The sequence below is a fragment of the Myotis davidii genome, unplaced genomic scaffold (genome assembly GCF_000327345.1).
Source record: "Myotis davidii unplaced genomic scaffold, ASM32734v1 scaffold205, whole genome shotgun sequence".
Taxonomy (NCBI): Eukaryota; Metazoa; Chordata; class Mammalia; order Chiroptera; family Vespertilionidae; genus Myotis; species Myotis davidii.
This window is the reverse complement of record NW_006297573.1, coordinates 5,244,332-5,250,257: the sequence shown is the minus strand read 5'-3', so window position 1 is coordinate 5,250,257 and position 5,926 is coordinate 5,244,332.

Sequence of the window (5,926 nt, the reverse complement as noted above, 5' to 3'; positions counted from 1 at the left end):
ATCATGCATACTCTAATTTCCCCATTTAACATAATGCCACTCATATGAATAAAAAACAAGCTCTTGTCTCCAAGGGACAAAGACTCAGATTGTCATTTAGTGACCTTATTCGGCTCAAGGTTTATAGTATCTAGGTGTCATGCATTTCTGTTGTTTGGACTTAGAGATATTTCCCTATGATTTTGACCATCCTAACTCATCTGTTGCACAATTATGAAAGGAGTCTTACCATCATTAAAAACTACCATTTTCAAAGGAGAAGAAAGGGAGACAATATATAATGGCTACTGGTCTGTGGCATAGATAACATCCTGAAAGAACAGAAATAGCAGAACTCCTTGTCCTAACAGTGGCATAAGTTTCTTGGTAACTAGTCTGTTTGTTATGGGTTCTACTACTGGTATATGAAAATCTTTCCCTTCTCCATTGCCCTGTGTGGCAACAGCTGAGGTGTTCATTAGGGAAGATTCTTTTGTTTTTTGCTTTAGCAGCCAAATTCCTTTGGGGAAGGTTTTGGGGGACTTGAGTATTAGTTTTAAAATTTATTTTTAGTTTTAAATACATTTTTATTGATTTCAGAGAGGAAGGGAGAGTGAGAGAGAGATAGAAACATTAATGATGGGAGAGAATCATTGATCAGCTGCCTCCTACATGCCCCCTACTGGGGATGAAGCCCGCAACCCAGGCATGTGCCCTTGAACGGAATCGATCCTGGGACCCTTCAGTCGGCAGGCCGATGCCCTAGCCAAACCAGCTAGGGCTTGAGTGTTAATTTTTTTTAGAGGTCGAGTAGTCTTAAGGCTTTGTTTGTCAGGTCTGGGGTTTCTAAGGCAATACTACTCCCTTATAATATTAGTACTTTTTTTCCCTATTTATATTCCCCAAGCTTTTGACCAAAATCAGAGTTATTTTTCTCTATCTGAGCAACAAACTCTGCCATGGTTCTGAGGTAGGGAGACAAAGTTAATCAAACTGTTCTTTTCTGGCTATATTCCAATGACAATCAAACAATTGTCCCTTTTGTTAGGTAGGGAATGAATGAATAACAGGAAGTGACTGGGAGTGTTTTGTGGGTATCAGTATCCTGGCTTTGTTAGCATTCACTTAGCTTGGAATACAGAATGTGGACATTTCTAATCCTAAAAGATGAGGATTGACTCTCAGCCATCTTGGATTACTCACCATAGGCAAAGCTGTATTTTCTATATTTTCTGTTTTTAGGCAAGCTAGCTTCAAACAAAACTTGCTTTTTTGTTTTTAGACCTTAGCAAAAAGTAACAGTCCAACATAATAAAATTTATATCAAGTCCTGTAAACATATTTTCTATCTCGTGTTTAAACATTCTGCTTTGTTTGTTCATACATGGAGAGTGCTAAGATCAAATAGACAGCAATTAAAGTGGTTGCTTTCCTACCAAAAAGCAAAAATTGATGATCATTCCAATCTGGGGAATGGGGAAATCCTTACTGCTTTGCACCTTACCTCAATTAGCCAATTCTACATTATAGGGTCTGTTATTTTAAATACAATATTCCTGATACTATTTGAAGCAATTATGTCTCCATCGTAAGATTCAAAACTCCAACTAAATTATATTATACGAAAAAGATAATCTATTGACTCATACGTGAAAAGTTCAGGGATGGCACTTGTCTTAGTCTGCTAGGGCTGCCATAACAAAATACCGTAGAAAGGTTGGCTTAAAAAATAGAAATTTATTTCTTATAGCGCTGGATCAGCGGTTCTCAACCTGTGGGTTGCGACCCCTTTGGCAGTCCAACGACCCTTTCATAGGGGTCGCCTAAGACCATCCTGCATATCAGATATTTACGATTCATAACAGTAGCAACATTACAGTTATGAAGTAGCAACGAAAATAATTTTATGGTTGGGCCACAACATGAGGAACTATATTTAAAGGGCCAGAAGGTTGAGAACCACTGCCCTGGAGGTTGGAAATCTAAGATCAAGGTTTTGGCAGGTTTAGTTTCTCCTGAGACCTCTCTCACTGGCTTACAGATCGTCGTTTTCTCGCTGTGTCCTCACATGGCCTTTTCTCTGGGTACACACACCCCTGGTTTCTCTGCCACTTAATAAAAGAACACCAGTCATATTGGATTAGGGTCCATTCTTATGACCTCAGCTACCCTTAATTACCTCTTTAAAGGCCCTATCTCCAAATACAGTCACAGTGGGGATTAAAGCTTCAAAATGAATTTTGGAGATACATGATTTAGTCTGACTACTATTTTCACATGCACTTGGATTGAGGGCCAAAATGAGGTCATTAGGATTCTCTGTCCAATTCTTATTTTTGCTTTCTTCTCTGCTGGTTTTATGTTCAAGAAGGCCTACATTTGCTGGCTTTTTGACAGCTCTAGGTTATGTCCTTATGATGTAATAACTCCAGTGGATATCTTTTTCTCAATGATAACAGCAAAAAATTTTGTGGTTTCCTCCTATTGGCCTGGAGTGGGTCATGTGCATTTCTTGGAACAGTCACTAGAGCCAGGGCAATAGGATATGTTGATTGTCCAATCCTGGGTCCTATGACCATAATTGGACTCAGGATGGGGTGAAGTGCCCCAACTTTAACCACAGGAACTCAGAGTGAGGAAGAAGGTATTTTTCCAAATGAAAATCCAGAGACTGGGAACAGATGATGGCAGGCAAAATCCAAAAAATATTACTCTATAACATCTAAATTTTCTTCTAATGCCAGTATGCTATGACAGTACTGAATCACTATTTTGAACCATGCTGATCTATTATTTTATAGGACAATGCTGGTATTATTTATAAAATTCAGAATTATTTCCATAATCATTGGAAGAGTAAAGGAAACATGCAATTAATTTTGAAGTTGGCTGTGCACCAAAGGGTCTGGGTTTAATTCCCGGTCAAGGGCACATACCTGGGTTGTAGGTTTGATCTCCAGCCCCGGTTAGGATCAACCAGCCCTGGTGTGAGAGGCAACCAGTCAATGTGTCTCTCTCACATAGATCATCAATATTTCTCTTTCTCACTCTCCTCCCTCTCCTTCACTTCCACTCTCTCTAAAAATCTATGGGAAAAATATCCTCTATCCTCGAGTGAGGACTAACAAAACAAAACAAAACAAAAAACAAAAGAAAAAGAAAGAAAAAAAAACAGTATGCTGTTGCTATTTTCTATATTCAGAGATAGTCTGTTGACAGTTATTTCTGTTTTTCTGAAAAATCTCTGTGCTCATTTGTATAGGTAAATGTTAATCTTTTCCTTTTTCAGCTTTAGCTTCGGGTTACAAATTCTGTGGATATTTGATATTCTACCTTTGTTTTGTAAAACTGTTCCATATCACATGATGCTTTTGTCTGCCTGCTGTTCATAGAATTATCAATGTTTATCAAAATCCCATTAGTATATAGTTACTCTTTTTACCATTATGTTGTTCCTAGGGTAAGCTATTAGGTAGGAGTAGAATGATTCTGAGGTACACAGGTTATATGGAAAGTCCCATGTTTGAGCAAAGGTTTATAAATGTAGGTTGCTTCACTTCTTGTCCTCTGTGTGACTATTAGTTTCATGCAATATCTCCTTTTCTTAAATTGTAAATTTAATCTCTAATCTTATCCTTCACTTATGTGTCATCAGTGCCTTTCTATTCTCTGCATGACCAAGGATAAGAGGTATGTCTCTTGAGCAAAATGTACTTTGCCAAGAGCTGTATCCGTAAATAAATTTTAGGAAAATAATGAACATTATTTGGAGGATTATTTTTTCCTATTTTCTTTGTTTGTCTGTACTGACTGGTTAGCTTCAACCAGGCAGAAATGAAATTTGGCCTAACACCTTAAATAATTCTTTGTCTAGAATAATCTGTGAACAGAAGTGATGGACAGTATACTGTTAGCCCTGTTTTTTGTGTGTTTTTTTTAATCTTCACACGAAGATATTTTTCCATTGATTTTTAGAGAGAGTGGAAGAGAGAGGGAAAGACAGAAAGAAATATCGATTTGAGAGAAACACATCAATCATTTGCCTCCTGCACGTGCCCTGACCAGGGTCCAGGCTGGGAAGGAAGGAGTCTGCAACTGAGGTACATGCCTTTGACTGGAATTGAACCCAGGACTTTTCAGTCCACAGGCTGATGCTCTATTTGTTAAGCCAAACTGGCTAGGGCCCGTTAGCACTGTTTATTCTGGGGATTAAAAATAGTGATTAGGGTGACTTGGAAAATTAGTGGTATGTTTTACATTAAAAACTAAACTTCCAGATTCAAGTATCCTATGTAATAAAAGCCTAATTAATATGCTAAGTGTCTGGTTGTCCGGTTGTCCGTTCAACCAATCAAAGTGTGATATGCTGCCGAAACGGGTTTGGCTCAGTGGATAGAGTGTCGGCCTGCGGACTGAAGGATCCCAGGTTCGATTCTGGTCAGGGGCATGTACCTGGGTTGCGGGCACATCCCCGGTGGGGGATGTGCAGGAGGCGGCTGATCGATGTTTCTCTCTCATCGATGTTTCTGACTCTCTATCTCTCTCCCTTCCTCTCTGTAAAAAATCAATAAAATATATTTAAAAAGTATGATATGCTAATGATATGCTAAGGCCACTCAACCGGTCGCTATGACGTGCACTGACCACCAGGGGGAAGATGCTCTGATTGATAGGTGAGCTTGCTGCTGGGGTCCAGCTGATCAGGACTGAGGCTCTCCTGTAGTCTCTCCCCGGCTGGCCAACCTCCCGCGTCCTTCCCCAGCCCCTATTCGTGCATTGGACTTCTAGGAATTTATATTTACAAATGTATACAAATTTTAAGTATACAGAACAATCATTTTATGAATTTTTGCACGGAGAACACTCTCCTCTGACCACCACCACTCAGGAAAAAGGGCAACAGTACCCTAAGCTCCTCTTGTGCCCCTTCTAATCACTACTGCCTCTCCCCAAAGGTAAACAACTATCCTGACTATTAACAGGTATAGATTAATTTGTCTGTTTGGGAACTTTATGTGGATTTTATTTCTAGTATGTTATTTTTTTTAGTCAATATTCTATTTGTGAGAATAGATGTATTTTTGTTATAAGCACTCACATACTCCTTGGTGTATAGTTTTGTATTGTATCCACACCTTATTTTTTTTTTTATTGTTTCAGGTCTTTAGTTTTTATAAACTGTGCTCCTAGGAACAGTTTTTCATAATTTTATTTTATAAATTTTTATACTAATCCATTTTTAACTGCAAACATGACTTAGTTAAAACAAAATAAAACAAACAATAATTGATGAGAATTGCTCTGTATCCTTTACAATTCTTAACCTTTTAGCTACCCATTCTTCATATACTTTTCCAGTTTCTCTTTTTCTTTCAAATGTGTTTAAAGTTTAAGGTCAAACCTTAATCTCTGCTGCTTTTCCTTTTCTACACTAGCTTCTTTATAGAATGATTTGCTATAAGGGCTTCTTATGTTTCTTCTAGATAGAAGATTTAAATCTCTGTCTCTTCCCCCATTCCACTTTAGCACTCATTGTTAGCCAGCCTTGAAGAGCTACATTTCATTTTAGTCCTCTTCTTTTTTCCTTTAAAAAAGAAAAAGGTTTTTAATTGTTTTTAGAGAACTTTCTAAACAAATTATTATTTTTTTATTCAGTCATTTATTTAACTAGAATTCATCCGATATCTGTTATGTGACAACATTCTTTTTTTTATTTTTTATTTTTTTTTAATTTTATTTTTTATTACAAATGCCCTGACTGGGAATCCAGCAGGCAGCCAGTGGGTGTGTGGGACAACTCCCATCCTATTGAGCAACACTGGCTAGGGCTTCTTTTCTTTCTTTTATACTGTTTTAGCACTAACCCTGAGTCTATATTATCTGGCTTAATTGTGAAAGAAAAAAATTTTTTTTTTATGCGAGTCCCTGTTCATATCAACAGTTTTAG